This window comes from Nipponia nippon, unplaced genomic scaffold (assembly GCF_047370975.1).
Source record: "Nipponia nippon isolate SJK-2023a ecotype South Korea unplaced genomic scaffold, ASM4737097v1 scaffold_3, whole genome shotgun sequence".
Lineage (NCBI taxonomy): Eukaryota > Metazoa > Chordata > Aves > Pelecaniformes > Threskiornithidae > Nipponia > Nipponia nippon.
The window spans coordinates 122,489,715-122,512,574 of record NW_028262347.1 but is presented as its reverse complement, the minus strand read 5'-3'; positions in this window follow the sequence as shown (position 1 = coordinate 122,512,574).

The window sequence follows — 22,860 nt, the reverse complement described above, 5'->3', positions numbered from 1 at the left end:
TTTTAATGAATATATATATCGTTGGGATGTTTTTTAAACATCAGGAACATTACATGCATTTCAAAATGTACAAAAGATGTGCACTTCATTAAATACGATGACTAAAAGTTCAGGTGTCTTAAATTCTGTTCTTTATATAACTCACACTGGACAAAATTTAGAAAGATGATCTGATATCTGAGCCTATCCAGGATAGACAACTCTAGGTGGAGTTTAATAATAGATTCACAAGCTTACCTCCTTCACCCAGATAACTCAAAGGCAGAGAGAAACAAAAGATGGAAGTATAGAAGACAATGAATATAACTCTGAAAGACAGAAACTGTAGAAATAAATTATTAATGGAACAGCCTTGCTAAAAATTATATGGTCCTTTAAAACTATAAGATAGTTTTCAGGAACAGAATCTTGTCAGCTTTTAGAATGAGATGACTATTACATTTAAGTGAGATAGATTGAATTAGTCATGTTATAAAACCAGAGATCTGTAAAAAGAGATAATAATTTAACGGACTGCAGTTCCTAATGGAGACTTTCTGGAGAAAAAAAATCCAGTCTGGCCACAGGGAGAGCCCTGGCATCTACAGGGAAAATTGCCTGAAGGAGTCCAAAGCTACAGCATAACCACTGCTGTACGTCTTCCATTGACATTCCTCAATATCCAAATAAAGACATCCATCCCAAACCACAGGAACAGAACTATATCTAGAATTGAATTAGAATTAGAATTAGAATTAGAATTATTACAATTAAAACCAACCACAGTTAGATTTCTTAAAGAAATTAAAAAACATTTAGGAGGAAGCTTAAAGACGCAGTGATTCAGTGTGCAAGCGTCACTTGCCTGGTAGCAAGGTGAAGAAGGAAATAGTATGAAAAGTAATATAATAACAAAGAAAAATGTGGTGGATGATGCTGAGGTTGTAAACAACTGAATGAAGGGTTGTTTACTCCATGCCTTTTGTGAGACCTCAGAAGGTGAAGCTTTTATTTGTAATCATTTTGCCTGTATTTACATTGCTGCACCTATCATCACAAAGTTCTGCCTGAAACTTTGTAGATTAAATGTTTCTCAACTCTTCTGCAACCCAGAAAGCATCGACTAAAATTTGTCTTCTGGTCTGAGTGGAAACCCATTGCTGCTTTACTAGAAAATTTGCACTTAAGTTCTATTTTGAGGGCTTGTACCTGTCCTATGTACGAGAAAAATTTCAGTCGTCTCTAGATACAGCAGAGGCAATATGTGGCAGAAAATGCAGGAGAAAACTCATAGTTTAGATCTACACTTAGATTCAACATCTGGTGATTTAATCTAAATGAAAGCTTTGGGAAAAACAGAACATTTTGAGTAGAAGGGCCAATGACCTTTCTTTTTTTTCTGGATTATTTTAATAATTTAACAAGTATCTATTTCCATTACTTACAATTGGGAAAAAAAAACCCTGGCATCTTTTTAAAGGCATGTTTTCTTGTTGCAAATGCATCTGTAGTTAATATAAATCAAAAACCCCACAAAATTCTTCATGGCAATCTAGGGGAGGTTTAGAGGAGCAGACAAATGGGGATTAAAAACATGGCATAAAAAGTTAAGCTTGTTACTTAACAACTTCATAATAAAGGTCTTTGCTGCTCATATGATGTTCATAGGCATGACAGGAAAATACTACAGCTCTGTGCAGTAGTAAGTATGAAGTGATTGTCTTTTAAGTTGGGACCGTTCTCCTAACCTGAGAAGTGTTACAGCATAAAGTCACTCCAAACTGAACTATGCAGAGATATGTATATTATATACTACACTCTATTTTGCAGATAGACCCTGAAGAAAGAATTTCTCACTTAAAGGGAGGATAATTATATGGTCTTTGTATTTTGAGGATCCATCTGGAGAATTTTAATCACTCAGACAGCATGAATGGTTCAAGTCAGCTCTACTTACAATCAATTACAATGTGTAAGCAGTTTTGTCATTAGTATAAGCCAGCAAAAAAGGCACCTTGATAGAAACAATGCTGTTTACACTTCATGCTATAATATGTATTAAGATTTGTCTTATTCCTGATATTAATCCGGAAATCATGATACCAACCCTGATCAATGGATAGCAGCAGGGACAATGTTAGGACAAGGTGGAACTGAGAAGCAATGAAACATATTTTCCAGTTTAAGAACACTGACTTCTATTGAGTTTTTAAAAACATTTTGTGGGATATGCTGTTCTCTTTTACACATCAGTCCAGTGCCATAAACCTCTCCAGCATCCTTAGTAAACTCATCCTGTTACTAAGACCACAAAAGCCAAAAGAGCACAAAGGAGCCAGCACTGAATAGTGCACCTCGCAAAGGAGGCAAATATACTCTGAGGTTTGCTCCAAAGGAGCTAGAATAAAAGGTTTTGTAGGGTCATCTGTCAGCTGAGAGAGATCTAGGCATCCTCCAGGCTCTGAATTACACGAAAGCATTGCCTTTTGGTCCCCTTTGGACAGAGAAACACAGTCAGGTGAGAAAAGTAAAGAAGGAGATGAGACGCATAGAAGAGAGGCATTGATGGAGAAATTGCAGTCTGGATGGCAATAGAAAAGGAAGAGGATGAAAGACATGAGTGGAAGTGTTATGAAATGCTTGTGCTACCTCCAGTCTATGGAGATTTTATATATTGCTGTGCATTTCTCACAGTCATTAATAGTTATCAGACTCAGAAAAAAAAGCCTTGCATGTCTTTTGATAGGCTTGCCAGCTAAAGAGACCAAGAAGATCACTTATCCCCTTTCTAAATGTAGAATAGATTAGAGATAACTTGATTATCTCTGTAACTTGCAAAGGTGTTTTCAATACAAAGAGAATCTCAATCTTCACTTTGTTAAGCAGAACAAACGTGAAGTTTCTCATTATAAGGCATCTCTTATAGGCTTTGGATTATGTATTACTTTTAAAAAGTTCTGCTTCTTTTCCTTTTCTTTGTAGAACTTACATTTTGCTTACAATGGAACAGCTTACTCCCAGTTCCCACTGAAATTAGGGCATCAAAATACTTTTGAAGATCCTGGCTTAAGAGCTTACAGGTTTCACTAGTGACTGTTACATTCCTCCTGGTTCATGTTTCTCTTCTGATACCTCACATTTGATAATATCCAGCTACCTCAGCCACGTGGTCTGAGATTCATTGAATTATGACTGTTTAGCTTATTAAAAGGTATAACAAATACTGTTATGGCTACTGCTTAACAATGGGTTATTACAGGTTTTCTGTTCCATTGCCTTGTCAATAGCTTTGTTTCTTATTAAAACACTGTAGGTGGTGATATGTAGAAGGCAAAGAGCCTTTTACACCATCAGAAATGCAAAGTAGCTGCACTCTTTTGTTCTGGAGCAGTTCAGTACATTTCCCTAAAAGACTAACCTGGCTTCCCCATATTTATAACGATGAATAGATTTTATTGTTCATTATTGGAGAAGCAAATACTGACTCAGTACTGAGTCACAGATAAGAAAAGGCCACAAAAGGACAGTTCAAGTCTTTGGCATTATTGGGAGATTCAGACGTAGAAACTCTTGCATTACTATTGCACTAATAGGGAATATAGGTTTTAAGAAGCACAAGACAGGCAGGACTGTATCTCCAGCCCAAGTAGATTGCATACTGAAATACTGAAACCGAGCTCAGCTCAGAAGTGGTAGTTATCTCACCTTCCAGACATAGCAGATCCTTAGACCTGGGCTCATGTGATGCCTTTTCTTCCCAGATGAATCTAAGACCAAAGGGAATGTATTACACAATTCCACTTGGACCACAGGTCATGAATCAAATTAATAGCTCATACTTGAACTTTTAGTAAAATATTTTTTTATACACATCATATTACCAGCTAATGTTGTAAGAAATCCTTTGTTATTTTCTTAAATATTAGTTCGGCCTCAAGAAAAAACAAGAAAACATTTTGGAGACTTCATCATCATTATTTCAAGACTTATTTTTGATCCCAGTATCTGGAGCTGAACAAAAACATTTTCCTTAATTATAACTTCATGCAAAGATATTTCATCATCCTGTAGATAAACTGACACAGAGACAAAGAGTCACTACCTCTTCACGTCTCTTCCATTTTCTGCTTTTCTGATGAGAACATGATGAGGCAGGACACTGAGAGATAAAAATACCTACAGATGGTCTCTGCAAATTCACGTGGAGGTGATCTAAAAGGTTATTTCTTTGCCTGCCCATTGTCTCCTTTGCTCTAAGAACTTTCCATAGCACATTACAAGGCTTTTGCCAGCTCTGCTACAATGGTGGTGATCTGTAGTGGCCATGGAGCCAGCGTATCCTGGCCCCTGCAGAGTCTGTGGGGTGGAATTGTCTGGGAATCACCTGGTCCCAGGTATCTGCATAAATATGGAGACACCAGCAGCAAAAATCGGCTGTGAGGATTCCCTAGCATAGCACATCAAACCTGTTCAAATCCAAAAAGACGAGCACTTCCCCTTACTGAACAGGCGACTTTGATTTGATCCACTTCTGCATCCAAACCCAAGACCAGAAATTCTTGTTACAGGTTTAGGGATATTTATAGTAGTAATAAAAATAGTAACACATTGCTAATTTGAAATACATTATGATTTCATTTCCAGAGACAGACTCTGCTATCTGATGGCGATAGACATGAGTGAAGCCAGTAGGTGGTTAAAAGCAACATTTTATGGGATAAGCATTAGCCAGGCCTTATGCCCCTATTGCTGATCATGTTGAAAAACATGCTGGTATAGCTGGGGGCCTTATAGAAATTTGAGTCCTATATTCCTATAGGGGAAAATTAAATAAATAATTTTATGCTTCAATAGCTGTAGGAAGTGCTTAGATGTACCCTTTAATTTCCCTCATCAATCAGTTCAGATCGTTTTTAAATGGGGATCATAGGGGAGCCATATGCTCAGAGATATTCTTAACACATTGTTCAGTCTAACAGAACTGAATTTGCTCCGTAGGAGGCTAATTTTTCACTGTAATGCTGTATTCTGATTGAATTTCCTAGCAGTTGGTGGTCCGTTACATTGTACGACAAGGGCCATTTCAATGAACTCCAAAATAAAGTGGCAGAACAGCTCGTCTTGCTTTCTTCTAATTGCTTAAAACATCTCCATGTGTGAATGACAGCACAAAGGTTTTGCAGCGAACAGTGATAAGGGGAGCTGATCAGATCAGAGCAGAAGATTGTCGTGAGATACTTTGTTATTTGAAGAAAGTCTTTCCTTTGTCACAAAACTCATAAATGTGGCTTGATCTGCCTTTTGCTCTCAGAAGGAGAATGGGTCCTTCTTAGGCAGGTTCTCACCCCTCTGAGCACTCAACAAAGTCTGTGAGCTCCCCCCTATCTTTCCCTTTAATCTGCAAGGTCCTCTTATGTGGGGCTCAAGCTCTGCAACATTAAAAATTTGAAGGAAATCATATGTGCAGGTCCCACCTCAGACCCCTTTGTGTTTGAAAAACCGCATGCTTCTAAAAGGAGCAGTTAGGTCTGAAAAGTTGCTGGCATTGAAATGTCCGCGGTTGTTTTGAGAGGGAAATATTCACAGATGTCCATTTTTTTCATCCTTTTATTGCTTATGAAGGAGGCCTTTGGAAACAGAAGGGGAAGAAACTTTCAAGTCAAATGCAAAGTCTCCAGCTCTGTTCCCTAAAGCCACTCCTTCATCCTGGGAAGGTTAAAGACCAGGGCCTCCACCTGGCTCAGCAGCGATGGCCGTGAAAGTGGCACACAGGTGGCAGCTCTGCAATACGTCGGGAAGGTGCAAAGTGTGGTGTTGAGTTGTCTGCAATGAAATACCCCAGAATGGAAAATGTTCAGGTTTTCTGATATTATTTCTTTGTGTGAAAGCAGAGAAAGTGAGCCCAAGAACATATATTGAAAGAATCAGCAATAAAGGCAAAGCTTGCGTCCCAACTTCAGGCCAAAATCTTGTTCATTTTTTGAGATGTGCAGTTGTACCCTGGAGGGTGGCCCGGGAGGGAGGGACAGCCATTCACTTGCTCTTGCTCTTGAAAGGGAACAGGTTTCTGCATGCACCTCAGCCCAATGGCTGGGAGCTAAAAGGCAACATCACCTTGAAGGAAGAGGAGAATGAGCAGTCTTCAAGGCTAACGGAAATGCTGGCACTGGGCATTGCATAAATATAGCCTGGTTCTTCTTTCAGGAATGTGTAAATCAAGACTGAATTCGTTCTGAGTAAGAGATAAAACATTATAAACTGGTGTACACAGAGGAAAAAAAAAGGCAAGAACACTGTTTCTTTTGCTAACGGCATGTGCTCTTTGCAGCCTCTAGTAACAGCTCTCAGCATGGGAGATATTTTATATAACAACATCTGGCTACATAGTGCAAACAAAACAAGCATTTACACAAGGGCATGTGAAAAGGTTTGATATATGGTATTTATTTATGAATTTCAAAGAGCTGCCTGTATTTAGTTTTCAGTCAAATATTCCCTATGTCCCATGAAGAGACTCCATGTATAGGTTGTATACATGATCGGATCGTTTTGGTGTATTTACGCATGATGCTGAGGTAAGGTAACCTCTAATTGGCAGACTCAGATTAAGCAGAGATTAATCACAATTTCCACACAGTACAGAGAGATACGGCAATGTTTTCTGCGATAAATGTCACTAACAAGTTCAGAACTCAGAAAAAATTATCCCAATTTATATAAAAGGATTATGCACCAAATACATGCTATTTACTTTATTGTAAGAAACTTCTTGACGTGACGTTAAGCATCAAACACTAATACCAAGTTTTGATCAAGAATTGGAGTGGAGTCTCCCATTAATTAGGACCACTTTTTGTTGTTTAGATGGAACATATATCAGAGCACTTTCCTAATGCTTGTCCTGCAAGAAGATGAAATGTGCCTAATAATATAGAAGTCATATCTATGCCAGTCATTTGGTTGAGATCATGATGAAATCAGCCACTACAGGAGTATAAACTTTCTGCATCTACATGCACACCTGCTCATTTCTGCTCTTATCTTCCAGGATCCTGAGTGCACGAAGTGGCCTCAGGAATAAAAGAAGCATGACTAGGTAACTTTGTTGTTACTAAATTACAGATCTATAATGTCCACTTCATGCCTCTATGGGAAAAAAAGTATCATTTTCCAGTAACCAAGAACCCTAAGTTAGCTGATTTCAACTACTTTACCCAGATTTCTCTCCAAATCTTAAATTCAAGCCTCAGATGGTATTTCCAAACACTTTGTAAATGTAACAGTCTGGTGAATTCGTGTAACTAAAACTCAACTAAATGTGAAAATTCTGTGGACAACATTTCCATCAAAACACATTTCTAGAGTACCAACATACAAAACGTAAAAATTAGAATCATGTTAACCCCCCATCCTCAGCTCATGACATTTTCCATAGAGGAATGAGAAGCTGTAAATTTGGGATGGATTTTTGTGGTTATCCATTTTGAGCTACTACACAATACAGGCTAGAAAGGGAGTTTTATTTGGTTACTTCTACGCCAAAATTCATAACTTTTAAAGACATTCTCACTTCTCTATCACATCTGTCACCAGTTAAGTTGTTCCAATAAAGTTTAGCCTTGCCGTTAAACATTTGCAGCTCATTTCTGTTCTGCTTGTTATTTGTTTTATCAGTCGGTCTCAGCTACTAGAGCTGACAACCCCGTCATTTGCTGAGCCAAAAGAGCCCTCTGCTGTTGGAAACCTACTTCCACCCAGGGGACTTCTAGCCCACCGTCAAGTGTTTGGTTGCACAGTGCAGAAAACCAGTGGTTTTTTAGTTTCTGGAAGGCAGTATTTCTTATGCTGGCATCTTTCTTGTAGTTCTGTTCTGAAATGTTTCTAAAATTGGCAACAATTGTGTGGGTTGGCATTGCAAGCACTGGCATTTCAATTGTGGTGAAATTAAAAAAATCTCCCCTGTCTCCCTTTCTCAAATTTTTTAAGTCTCAGATTCCGCCCTGAAATAGTTTTTCTTCAAAACAACATTGAGAAAAATGGCTCAAGTTGAGACATTGTCTCTAGTGTGAACCAGGCAGCCGCAAGCAAAGATGCGTATGTGACACTGTTCACTCTTACAGAGAAGGCACCTTTCTGCGGTATGGTTTTGGACTATATGTTAGAGCATAGCCACTTCATCCAGAGTAGAAGAAAGGCATGAAGTTTTAAAAATGTAAGATGATAGTGTCTGCAAATGCAGGCAAGGCTACCAACAGTCTAAAAGCCGAAGCTTTCTAATTTATTTTCACAGCTCTCATGAAAATATGGCTCTCATTAAAAGTGTGGGAATGGACCTTTAAAAAAGGCTCTGCTTCTGCAAAGTGAAAACAATTTGCTGGTTGAAACTCTGGGTTTATGTTCTTTGAATGTTAGCTATGAGAGTTATTTCTATTCTGGCTGCGGTTACCCTTACCCTGACGGCTGGACCTGGGTGCCCTTGGGCTTTCCCTTGCGTCACCCAGCTGAATGCTCCGTCGTGCTCTGGGGGCTTCCAGGGGCTGAGTTGTGCAGAGCAATCCATGGTGAAGATTACAAGGAAGAAAGGAGGACCCCTTCTGTCAGGCAGAAGGAGTGTCGCAGACTGTTCCATCCCTCTGTCCACCACAAGCACTAAGGGGTACATCAAAGAAGAGAAAGGAGGAGTGGACAGGGCAAACTGGCTGCAGACACATCGTTAAGGACAGTCTTTCTTCCCTCTGACAGCTTGGAGAGTAAATTGACTCAGTGGAAGCCAGGACCAGGTCATCTATTCCAGAAAACCTAGGCAGCCAGAATGAAATACGAATTTTCTCCACACCAGATTTACAGCAATTCAAACCCGCATGTGCTTCAGTCTTGTGTGATCAGCTCAAAGCAGCACGTCTGGTGTACGTAGCTGTCGGCAGCACTGATGGGTCTCAGCATGAGCCATGCTGGAGGCTGGCTAAATGAACATGTATAGTCCTTGCAGCTCCTTTCATTATTAATTATAGTGGGCATCTATGTACAATCTCATTTAAATGGATCCATCACATTTGGGATAATTTCAAGGAAATGTTCAAGAAGCTGAACGTAAATAGGCTCCCTTGAGCCACAGAAGCTGACCTTGGTTCAGTCACCGGTGGCACTGCAGGAATCTCTGCAGATCTTACCCTGTAGTGCCTCCTGCATTAATTGATGCCCAACAGTCAATCTGAGCAATGGCTTGGTCACAAGATCTTTCTTACTTTTTCCTGATATTCAAAGGAGACTCTGAAGTTATAATCTATTGGCCCAAATCTTCACAGCATCTAAATTGTGTATATGTGATTAATTTTCTTACTGCTCTGGAGGTTGTTACCAAATCCCAGTTTCATTCTCCAATTAGCCTGTTTTGTTAATTAATTAGGCTTTTATATCCATACTGTGAAAATGTTTTCCCTAATAACTTTTGTTCCAGTTGGCCTGGCTTATTGGATTTTGACAGAGAATATGGAGGCTGCAGAGATTTAAAGTTACTACTGATTTCCTTTCCCACGTTCTCATTTTTATGAAATACAGATTACTGATGCTCTGGGTAAGGAACAGCCCGTAGCTTGAACTGACTTCTTAACAGACAACGGAGAATTTATGTGGGGAGATACATCGTAAGTAGCTCAGTCACAATAAAACGTTATTAATTGTAATTTTTATTGCAATGGGTCATTATGTAATGTAAACTGTGATAGTTTCTTTTCTGGTTTTGAGACAGATATTTGGCCAGACCTTGGAATGCAGCTTCTTCTTGGTGTCTGCCTACACGCAGCTCTGCTCACCATGGCCCATGGACTTCAGGGAAAAGCAGCAAGGCTAATGCATCTGGGGAGCTCCGAGCCACCGATGTCCATGTGGTGAACCCCCAGAGAGCAGAGGGCTGTACACAATAACATACTAATAGAAGAGGGAAGAAAAAAAAAAGGAAAAAGTATATCAGTCACAACTCACCATTCCAACAACACAAAGCAAACGATGGAAACGTGGTGTTTAGCAACACAAACCCTAAGCTGCCACGTTAATTGTTCTTGAAACGGTGAGGAATAGTGAAGTGGTCTGGAATAACTGACGGTGACTCTCCACAGCACATCTGCCCCAAAGCGTGCACCGAGGTCCTGGTGAAAGCGTGACATCGTGATGGACAGACAACATTCTCGGGGAGGCCATCAAAAGCAGACAGGGTTTCACACTCCTGCAGCTATTCTTGCATGGAGATGGCTTCTAGGCTGTTCGCGGGGCTGACTCACTGCCCATCTGGGGGATACGGCAACATGTTCTGGGCATCTTCTAAAAATTCCATTTACAGTTTAAATTAATCTGTCAGCTCTGGGCTTGTCACAGGATACATACTGGGGGGATCCGGGGACTCAAACAGGTCTGGACAGGAGGGATTGTTTTTAGAACAAGTATCAATACAATCAAGAAGCAAAAAAAACCCTGAAACTGTGGCTACCCTTACAGAGAGGGACACTCACACTCTCTTACTAATGACCTAGGATTGCTATTTGTGTTGAGCTCATTTGCATGTTATACTTTAAGGTTGGCTTGGCCGTTGCTGCTCTTTATTTGGTATTATGATCTGCATTTATTTAGAGATGTAACAGTAGCAACTTGAGCTAATCCGTTCTGACCGCTATCATGTGATGGAAGTGTTAATCGTTAACTATCCAGAGCCACACAGAAAGAAGAGTTAATTAATACTGTAGGTACCCACACATATCACCCTTTTATTAAGAAAAGCTGCATAATGACATCAGCCTTCGAGAATGTCAACAGACATTTTTAAGAGTTTCTGCTGCTTTTGTCCAAGAACATTCAGCTCCTCTGAGCTTCTGTAAAGGGAGTTAAATATCCAATTATAACAATTTTTACCATCCAGATCATGAGCCTATTCTTCAGAATTAGCCTGAATTAATGATAAGTGTGGAGAAAGGAGAAGTTACACATCATTATCAGCTGCATGTTTTTCTGGACAAAAACAAATCCCTGACCTCATTTTAAAACCCTCATTAGCAGCACTTGTAAAGGAGGTCAGCCTGCTCTGCATCCAGCCCGCAGAGCCTGGCCCAGGAGAGAGGGGCTGCGCTGCCCGGGGCATGCCGTCCCTCAACAGCTCTCGCTGCAACACCTCTTCCTCATGCTGGGCAAAGGCTTAGCGATCCATCTTACATCTGAAATGATGGTGATCCATGGCCAGTACCTCTGAGAAATCAGCACTGACAAAGCCAACTACCTATGACAAGTCCACAAATGTGGTCTTCTTGTGATACTAACCCTAAATTCAGGAACTGCAAAGCTTTCAGAAAATAAACTTTTCCTTTCCCTTCCCTTTCTTTCTTATATCCAGCCCTTCCCTCTCCTGAGGCCTATCAAAGAACCTATCTTTCAATAGCAACCTTTGTTATGTGATTTGGTGGCAAACAGAGTCTATCTGTGTGCTCCCACCTTCATCCATACTTTTTAGTACAGATGTGTTTCCTAATAATCTGTATTATTATTATATATGGGGCATACAAGGTACATTACAATTATAAATTTACATATATATAAAATACAGCCAACATTGTATAGTTAAACATTTAAGAACACTACACTTCAACAACTTTATAGTAACTGTATAAAACCACCAACTAATCCCATAACTTTCTATAAAAACATATGCACGTAACACACTTGCTGTACGCAGAAAGTTATATTTTGAGTATAACTCAAAAACTTGCATGCCAAATTTCTCCATTAGGGAAATATCCTGATTTCAGTGAAAACTATAAACATTCAGTTTTGCCTCATTTACTTTGGAAAGTACCTTTTCTATGAATCAACTATTAATATAGCTGTCGTCTTACCTGTTCTTTTTTTTTCTTTTGTGGCAAAGGAAAACCACAATTATGCCTTATCACCATTTTTGCCAGGAAATTTGCACTGAGATGAGACCTCAAAAGTCATGTTAACAGGAGGAAGACTCCTCCAATCCCTTTTATAAACAGGATGTCTGTAAGAGTAGTTGGTAGTTTACAAGTTGTAGGCTCTTCAAGAAATAATTTGGAGAACTGGCTGCAATCAGGTGACACTGTTTGAGCAGATGCCAAGATTTTTCCTGCCTTCTCCTTGTCAGGATGGTGAGGCACCATTCATAGTCAACCTATTAATTAATCTTCCTAACAGGAATTTTCAAAAACAAAGTTGTCTAGTAATACTGAGGCTGTTTTCAATATACAAATGCACATGAAAGTACAAGTGAATAATGCTAACAGTTCTTATCAGCTGCATAAAAATGCATTTTTGCCAAGGGGAATAAACAGAGAAAGTGAGTTACAGAAAGTTTAAGCAACATGGTCAGGTTCACACAGCAAGTCAGTGCCAGAGTTCAAAGCAATAATCAGCTCTACTATTCCTCAGCTTTCTGTGCTCGTGGCTGGACCATGTCTTGTTGCTAGTGCAAAGAAACTGGGCAAAGAAAATATGCAAGGAGCACTCCTGTGCCTGGGGGAAAGGGAGAAACTTAGAGGGAAAAACTTTTCCTCTCTCTTGAGTCCTAAATCTGATTTTGAAAGAGTGCAGTATCGCTGCTTATCTGTTTAGATGAACAGATACTTCTGATTCTTCAGAATTGGTAGCTTTTGATATTTTATTTATAGAAGCACAATTATAGTCCACTCCGAAAAGACCAGAATCACAACTGTCCCATTTTAAACCTTTCTTTATAGCACAGATATTTATTTTCTGACAAGGAAATGAAAGAGACTGACAGACCAAGCAGAAAGGTCTGTCTGTAACGGCAGTGTTACCTCAACAGATTGCTGTTGGACTGATAATAAAACCTTCTGGTTTCATCCTGTTTTCTTAACAAAAATGGCTATTGGAAAAATTTGAGGCACTGAGAACACCAACACTGTAATCAATGGAGTAAGGAGCCACGTGAAATGATGGCACAGGCATTAAGGACCAAGCTACAAAATAACTGCGTTGCCTGAAAGGGAATTGAGGTATAAATTCAGGGGGTTGCTAATTGATGTGGCCTGAAGAAAGTCTCTTTGGCCTGATGGAGCCCGGAGCTGGCTGCACGCCTCGGCACCATGGGGCTGCCCACCGGCCAGGGCTGCACCACTGGCCGCCGGGCTCCCCAGCACTGCTGACATGCACAAGCAGGGCTCTGTAAACACCATCTCATTAGGGCTTTTTGAAAAGAAAATTGTTGTAAATTAGAGCTGGGAGTGATGTTTGCACAAGGTTTACAGCCAGCAGACTTCACATTCCCGGCAGGTCACAGGAGGGATGAGGTTGTGGTTTGCATCTGAACCCTTGCACGTGGTTCACCTCTCCTGCTGTCGCTGTGGTAGATGAGCAATGGCAATGTTATTTATGCAGGAGTAAGTATTTAAATACTAGAAAGTTTAAATGAATAGCAACCAACACCCACTTCCAATAATCTTAGAAATTGCAAGGATTTTATTCCAGATTAATGATTATCCATGGCATTTGGCTGTCTGTCTGGAATTTACTGTGTCTTGCTTTGCCTTCCTCTACCCCACTGTTTTGTTTTAAGCTTCTGGTGTTTTCTAGGGTATTTTCAACATTGCCTTTTAAGTATCTTTTTCTTTTGTGACAGTCTTAGACAAGTAGGCAGGAGGAATTTACACATGATTGAGCACAATAACAAGAAACAAATATTTTCCATTGCAATTACAAGGTTGGCCTCCTCATATAAATTATTTATGGGAAAATACACTTAATACCGTTAGCCAGATTTTCCAAGATAAAGGAAGATGAAGCTAAAGTTGCTGCACTGTAATCCATTAGTCTGGTATGTATGATGGATCACAGTTAGAAGCGAACCATGTAGAAAGTAGCTGTAAGTGATCCTCCAGCTGACTCGAACTTTTGAAGCTAATTTTCCACTACCAAGATACATCTGTTACAGCAGAAGAAAACTTTCTAGGCACATCACATCCTTCTTCCCTGCTGTGCTGGCCCTCAGGTCGCTTAGACACAGTTCACCGTTGCAGCCCTGGAGGCGGTAGATGTTTGTGGATATGGGAAGGCTCATGACACGGAGCATTTCACACAGGAAAATATGACACTGGAAAACCCTTAGTTTGTCTGAGTGGATTCTTGGGTCTCTTGAAGAACTAACACTGCCCTGCAGTGAATTGCTGACATGTGAAGAGGTGTACAGGCATATAAGGGAGATGACCACTGATGAACCTCATGTCTACCTGAGCATTCTCCTCCTCATGGCTCAGAGCCCTTCGCCCATGTTCACAGACTGTCAAGCGACTCAGGAGAGGGAAGGACCTTCCCACCCTGCTCAAATGGTACTCACCAAGGTCTCGAAGCAAAGCGCCTGCTGAATCAAGAACCAAAATAATTGCAATTCTAGGATTAAAGAAAGAAGTGGCTGACAGCTCGGCTCATCATAAAAATTCAGGGAAGAAGATCTACTGCCAAAGACTGTATTCATAATAGTTTATGAAACCAATCATGACGCATACTCACAGCTGTTAAAAAGCCCAGAAGTTCTCAGCTGCAACCTGAATTGCACATATGGCAACTTCCTTGGTAGGACAGGTATTGTGAGTGAATTTTCCTTTTTCGTCTGCACTTGAGTTGTATATATGTGATTTAAATCAAATGTGCTCCCTTCTGTTTGGTGATGTGCTGCCTACATGTCTGGAAGCTCACTCAGGAAGAGTTTTCAGCACTCTGCCCTCCTCCCCTGCCTGTTAACCTTGCGAGGGGTGTGGAAATCACACACCAGAAATGTTGGTGCAGAAATGGCATCTTTGGACCATCGTTGTCTGTTGCATGAAAAGAGCAGCGGTACCTCCCCTCTACAGATGGTGCATTTTCCCCCAAAGGAGACCTATGACACAATATTTTGGCCAGGGCAGAGGGACTGGAAGACCATTGCAGCCTTTGGGAAAAGGGAAGCTGATGCAGAAATAAGAAAAAAAACCCCTAAGCTTGCAGCAAGTGTCCTGGGGGGACATGAGGCACAGGTAGCATGTTATGGTTACTGACGTGCTACACAACTTAGACACACACAAGTCTATGGGGCCGGCTACCGAGGGAGCTGGCAGAGGTGCTCACCAAGCCACTTTCAATCCTTTATCAGCAGTCCTGGCTAACTGGGGAGGTCCCAGTTGACTGGAGGTTAGCAAGTGTGACACCCACCTACAAGAAGGGTTGGAAGGAGGATCTGAGGAACTACAGGCCTGTCAGCCTGACCTCGGCGCTGGGGAAGGTTATGGAGCAGATCATCCTGAGTGCCATCACATGGCAATTATAGGACAACTGGATGATCGGGCCCAGCCAGCATGGGTTTATGAAAGGCAGGTCCTGCTTGACTGACCTGATCTCCTTTTATGACAAGGTGACCCTCTTAGTGGATGAGGGGAAGGCTGTGGATGTCTGCCTGGTCTTTAGTAAAGCCTTTGACACTGTTTTCCACAGCATTCTCCTAGAGAAACTGGCTGCTTATGGCTTGGATAAGTGCACTCTGCTCTGGGTAAAAAACTGGCTAAAGGGCCGAGCCCAGAGAGTGATGGTGAATGGAGTCAAATCCAGTTGGCGGCCGGCCACAAGTGGTGTTCCCCAGGGCTCGGTGTTGGGGCCAGTTCTGTTTAATATCTTCATCAATGATCTGGACGAGGGGATTGAGTACACCCTCAGTAAGTTTGCAGACAACACCAAGTTGGGTGGAAGTGTTGATCTGCTGGAGGGTAGGAAGGCCCTACAGAGGGACCTGGACAGGCTGGATCAATGGGCCAAGGCCAACTGTGTGAGGTTCAACAAGGCTCAGTGCTGGGTCCTGCACTTGGGTCACAACAACCCCATGCAACACTGCAGGCGTGGGGAGGAGTGGCTGGAGAGCTGCCTGGCAGAAAAGGACCTCAGGGTGTTGGTCGACAGCCACCTGAACGTGAGCCAGCAGTGTGCCCAGGTGGCCAAGAAGGCCAATAGCATCCTGGCTTGTATCAGGAGTAGTGTGGGCAGCAGGACTAGAGCCGTAATTATCCCCCGTACTTGGCACTGGTGAGGTCGCACCTCGAATCCTGTGTTCAGTGTTGGGCCCCTCGCTACAAGAAGGACATTGAGATACTGGAGCATGTCCAAAGAAGGGCAACGAAGTTGGTGAAGGGTCTGGAGCATAAGTCTTATGAGGAGCGGCTGAGGGAGCTGGCGTTGTTCAGCGTGGAGAAGAGGAGGCTGATGGGAGACCTTATCACTCTCTACAACTTCCTAGTGAGGTGGGTGTCAGTCTCTTCTCTCAAGTAACAATAGATAGGACGAGAGGAAACAGCCTCAAGTTGCGCCAGGGCAGGTTTAGATTGGATATTAGAAAAAATTTCTTCACCAAAAGGGTTTTCAAGCATTGGAACAGGCTGCCCAAGGAAGTGGTTGAGTCCCCATCCCTGGAGGTATTTAAAAGACGTGCAGATGTGGTGCTTAGGGACATGGTTTAGTGGTGGACTTGGCAGTGCTCACTTAATGGTTGGACTCAATGATCTTAAAGGTCTTTTCCGACCTAAACGATTCTATGATTCTATGTGCAGGCAGAAAGGACACTGAGCATAATGTCTTCTGGATCTCCATTCTATGTCCCCTATATGGCTCTGCTCTAATGACTTGATGCCTATGACTGTTCATTACAGTGAGTTCAGTTTTTCTTCATATCTCCTGCTCCCCTGTCCTGATTGAGAACCTTTGGCTCTCTTCCATACCCCCAAATTGCTGTTTTGGCAACAGGATTCATGTGCTTGAGTTGGTCTGAAGCTATCTATATATTGAGAAATCAGCTAACTATACAGAACAGAAAATCGTTACATTTGTAGTGCAGTTTTCCATCTCTGGGGTTACTAATTTGGCCGTGTTTTCACTAGTCGGCCAATTTTCATACTATGTGAAGGAAATTCATTTGCCAGCTTGATTTTTCTGTTCACTTCAAATGAAATCCATCAGGGATTCCAGCATCACTAGCAACAAGGGCACTGCAGATGGACAGACATCTGGGAAGACAAGCGGACAGACAGCTTGGTGACAGTGCAACACAATGGGACATGCATTTCCAAACTGCTAAATAAATTATCTTCCATGGGGCTTGAGAGAGTAAGGATAGAAAAATGATGCTTCTGTAACACCCTTGGCAGTTTGAATTTCTTGGAGATAATCCAGATGTATAGGAAGAGTGTGCCATTTTTGATATAATCACAGTTTTCAGATGCATGTTTGCAAGTGACTTCTACAATTTATAAAACGTCATGACCTCATGACTGTAATCTCATTTAAAATACATGTTAAGTACCCTTAAAACCTAAAGCTGTCACTCAGCATTAAATAATCAAAATATGTGAGTGCATGATGGAGTTCTCTGGAGAGAGAGGAGGTAAGTTTTCATTTTTCCTCATTTGCTGGCAAAGAGGCCTTTGGTAATGTTCCCTGCAAATCATCTGGAGCCTCTTGTGAGTTTCTGCCAGGATTTTGTCCGAAGTGAATAAAATACGGACGATGAATGCATTTGAAAATGCTTGTTTATATTCAGAAAAAGCATCATATTTAATACGGCTTCAAATCACCTGTGAAACTAGATGGGAAAGATCATTATGGTGCAGTGTTACGCCTACATAAATATCAGGCTAACCTCAAGGCTCAGATCTGCAGATGTCCCATTCCCCAGGTCTCCAGTCTTGCAGGAGGTCTGCTGATCTCATTCCAAAACCACTGCAAATCTTCTGAGATTTCCCATGAAATGGAGCCCTGAGACTGTGGCCACTGAGAAGCAGAAAAGGAGCAATGAGACAGAACACAATCACAAGTGTGAAGGCAGGGCTCGGTAGCAATATTTGTATTAAAAGCTGGGAAAGTGACACTGAAGCATCGGGGAGCCTGCTTGACTATGTAGCGCCTCACCATCTGGAGAAGCAACATGGTCCCTGCTCTGCCAGCCCTCTGGGCTCAGCCTCTCCCCCGATGTGCTGTGGTCAATGCCATACAACATCATGGCCAAAGAAGAGGGGCCCATCCCAAGGCAAATGTGTAGGGACCATGGGCAGGAGAGGAAAAGAAGGTCATAAGCAATAGTAGCACATAACAGCATCTTTAAAAATGCCAGGAGAATTCTGAACTCGCTTTGTACCAGTTTAGTTATCAACCCAGCTATAGCAATAAAAAAGAAATGAGAAACTCACTTGTCTGGATACTGTTGCAAAGGAGACAGCAATTCTTCTTACAGTTAGTCACAAGTGATTGCCTTTAAAAAAAAAAAAATTATTATTATTATTATTGTTGTTGTTGTTGTTGTTATTGTTATTATTATTATTATTGTTATTATCATTATTTCCAAGATAAACCATTTAAGTCCTGATGGATGCTTCTGGAAATTACTCCCCACTCAGCTGACAAGCTTATCTGGCCTCAAGTGAAGCCGAGATATTTTACTTGGACTGTGTTTACCATAACCAGTATGAAGCAAGCAAAACCAATCTGAACTGCACTGTGAGGCGTATTTGGCTAAGTTTCAATATTTCCAAAACTCAAATTCAGTAACCCAAATGTTAATGATACCCTTTGTGATAGAACTCTGTTAAAGTCAATAATATCTCTAACAGTGGTGGTCCCATTAATGAGTGGGATATACAACCACACTGTGAGAAATAAACTCTGTCTTAGAGATCTTATAGTTTAAACATACAAAGGGGATTAAAAAGGGAGGTGCTGGTATCCCAAAGGTCCCTTTCAACCTAAGCTATTCTATGATTTTTGGAAACTAAATACTTAAGATAGATTTAAAAATGCAAGGCAATTTTCACCATCCTGCTTCCTGGGTGGAATTAGTACCAAGGACCTATGTGGAAATATATATTCGTGTGTTGCAAACGGTTGGGCATTTGTGATATGAGATGGCAAAAAATGCTCTGGAACTTTATAATTTATGTTATGCCACATATCAGGAAACATCTGCATAGCCTTAAAGCTTCACTGCATCTTTAGAGCCTATCACTTCACCTTTCAAGGAGCTTTATCCAACATGCTGGCACAAGCCCTTTTTTAATGGCTATGAGTCAAGTTCAAACAAGTTTATTACACAGCTGTGAAATTATATTGGCATAACCGGTAATGTAAGTCTGACATGAAACTTTCATGCCTTCTGTATGACAAGTGAAAACTCATTTCAGAGCTTTTCTTTCCCCTAAATTTTTGCATTTTCACTGTTTTTGTACGTGAATGCATTATGGAAGGTAGTTCCAGCATATTGTCAAAAATATGTGACTATGAAGATAAACAAAATCAGCTCTTCCCACCTTCAAACAAATACATTAGCTATAAATAATGAAACGTCACTAAATATCGTTGAATATGTTTGGATTTGGACATAAGCTATGCAGAAACATAGTTATCATATGGAAGTATCACATTATGTGTTATTCACCCAAATGAATCACAGTCCTGAATACTACTTGCATCTGAAAGGAATAATTCCTTGCTGTTTTTTTAAGGACTACTCGCTGATGACGTTTCATTTGCCAGCTTGATTGCATTTGGCATGACAAAGATTTGTGTATCATCTTCAGTTCCCACCAGACTTTTGACCAGGACTTTTCAGGCTACACTTAGGCTATGAATATTGAAGAAATCCCAGGAAAAATGGCCTTTGAGTAGGTTTCAGACAAACTCCGCATTGCATTTCCCTGCTGCTGCCTGGGATGTGTTAAACATACTGCTCACACTCCGCATGGCACATGTACAGCGATTTTGGTCCAGGAAATACCAGACTGAAATGTGAGAGTCATTACTTTTTGAAATTCAAATGTTGGCAGGTAGGTGATGTCCATGGGAATTTGCTGGAAGTGGCTGTTTTCATACAAGTAAACCGAAAAGAACGTTCCAGCCACACATCACCCCCAGCCTGGCTGTGTGCACAGCAGGGGCATTTTGTCCCATTTTCTCCAACTGTTCCATAAAAGCACTGTCATCCAGTAATCTCCGTTGTCCTAATGCTGGCTCAGTCCTACAGTTAAAATAAAATGCAGATAAAATTTGCCCATTTTTGTAAAATGCAAAAACCCTCTACTTTAAATCATTGACGAATGCAGACCTACAGTCTTTCAAATGCTGATATATCAACCAAAAATAAATAGCATTAGAAAAAAAATATTATTACTTCCCCTTTTTGTACTGCTAGCATTACAGACTTTTTAATCACAAGGCAGCCTCTTCAGTCCCTTTCCTTATCCAGTGATAATCCTGCTGGCATTGATCCAGCAGTGGCTGCCAAATGCCAGGGCAATGTGTTGTCAACATAAAATCTACAGGCATTCTGGGGCATGAAGAAATATAGTTCCCATCATAAAAAAAAGAACTATTGCATTCTTTGCAAAAATGCCAGAAATTCTTTTTGTCTTTGTTTATGTCACTGGTTAACGTTGTCTTTCTTAAAATGCTGTTTCTTCTCATTGCTTCAGCACGGAAGGAAAAGTAAAGAAAACCCTGGAAAAGAGTACATAGAGATTTTTCATTTCTCCAGCAGAAATGAACTGGTGCAGATGTATCTGATCTAAATATCCTTAAATAATAATGATGATGGGTGCAGTCTCTGTTCCACATTCAAAACATTTCTGCCGTGACCTGAGCCATCACTTAAGATGATGACTTTGGGATGCTCAAAACACAAAAATCCCACAATTCCATTTCTTGCTAAGAAAAGGGTTCATACAGTGAAAATGGTATCATAGCACAGGGAAGTATAAGAGAACAAGGAACTTTTGTTTCCATGGCAATTCGAGCTTCTTCAGACACGAGCACAAAGGCAATATGCTGAATGATTATCCGAAGGTCATGTTGTTCTTACCATAAAAGTTAGAGAGAATACACCGGGCTAATTTCCCTGGTCAGAATGCGTGCTGCATTTCTAACCAGATAAAATAAGCAATTGCTAAAGGAAATAATTGCCTTCATTAATGTCATCTGTTTATTTAAAAATCTGCTTTCCTAAAGGAAAGAGCAGCCTGCTCGTGAGGGAGGGGAGCATAACTGGCTGTTCTTTAGACTCACTCATATTTCGTAGCATTATTTGATATGCTTAGAGACAAATGTTAAGATCCCGCATATTTTTGGCATCCCTCACCTGGTAAAATAATGACATTCCCTTTAAAGTCAAATGTCTCTTAAAAATGAGTAAAATGTCTCCATATGAGAGCTTGGTTTTGTTTCCAGTCGTTTTTGCAGCAAGAGCCACTCTTTCAAGGATCTGCCTTATCAACAAGTGCAAATAGGCTTTTAAATGCCTGGATACCCCAGGGATGTATGTGGTGTACGCAGGGAAGCAGAAGGACAGCTAGGTAGTAGCTGTCTCTGTTACATATGTAAGAAACAGGCATCTAAGAGATGCATAAATGTTAAATGCCGTTTACTTTGTATTTCCCAATGTCAGTTTTAGGTTTCCATTTCCTCTGAGATGGTTTGCCCTTGTCGACAGCAGAGGTAAATGCTTTATGGGGAAAAGAAAATGACTGTTTAAAAAGTGTAATTCTATTTTCTTGCTCCATTCTGTGCTTCATGATTTACTACAGATCTGAAGTACAAAGGAACAGAAACTTTACTGGGATTCGGAAGAAAAGTTATTTTTAGTGTTGTTTTGTTGCCAAGGCATATAGAAACCTTATGTGCTACCTCAGAAAGTTACCGTGGAATGGCAATGCAAGAGGGATGCCTATTTCTTCATCTTTTCTTTCCAACCGCAAAGCTTTTCTCCAATTAAAAAATGATGCACGTATTCCAAAGGAGATGTTGCAGGAGTCACTGAGCAGTCTGAATTTGAATTAAGCATAAACATGCAATTGTGTGATATAAATACAAATTAAGATCTTGAGCAGGACAGGGCTTACACATACAACTCTGCCTCTCTTCAGTAAAAATGCATTCCTGAACCTGAACTTTGTGAAGTTACAGTTGTTGACAACCAGATAGGGAGAAACAAGGCTGCAGAAGTGGAAGGGGAAGAGTGCGACATGCTGAGCCCTGTTCTCCCAAACGCAAACCACTAGTTCCGCTAAAGCCATATATTGTCAAAATGGTATATGTGAAATAAGAGCTTGGAAACACCATCTCGAGGCATAAGAAGGGCAGAAAAGGGTGGCTCACGCGTGTCCTCCTGCTGCTGGCACCTGAGCATCTCCAGCTCGGGGGTGACACGGGGACTGGTCCAGCTAAGGACAACTTTTTGCCTGTGGCTAGGGGCAAGGGGGTTGGGAGTGCCTCTCTTTCCAGGGGTGTTGCTGAAACTGGCTCAAAATACACAGCTCAAGAAGTGTTAACTCAGCTTAGAGGGTAAACCATCATCTTTCAAATAAATACTTGTTGGGAACAGAGGGGGAAAGCCCTGCTCGTTTGCAGATAACAGCATGTTGTGTTTCACTTCAGCAGGACAAAGATTTAAAGCAAAGTGCAGAATGACTTACACATTATCCCTGGCATCGGACCAGGAGGGGAGGATAATGTGTGTTACAGTTGTGCTACAAAAATATTAGTTTGCTTTATCTCCTTGCACATCAACTGCAAGTTTTTAAAAGCTATTGTGATAGTTCACAGGCAAAAATAAGGAACAGCCCTTAGGCCAAAAACATCTGAGCCTTCAGTGAAGTTAATACTCCCGTGCCACTCTAAGAAGAAAAAACATCTCCTTTCCTTTAAGTTGTATGTTACTAGGATGCTAACAGAGAGGAAAAAATAGTAAAAGCATCTTACAGTGAGGAAGACCAAAATTCTGCCTAGAGACAGACTTTTGTGTGGTCCCAGCTGGCTGGATGTATGCACACCCCAAAAGCAGAGAAGGGTCTGGAAGGAGCAGCACTG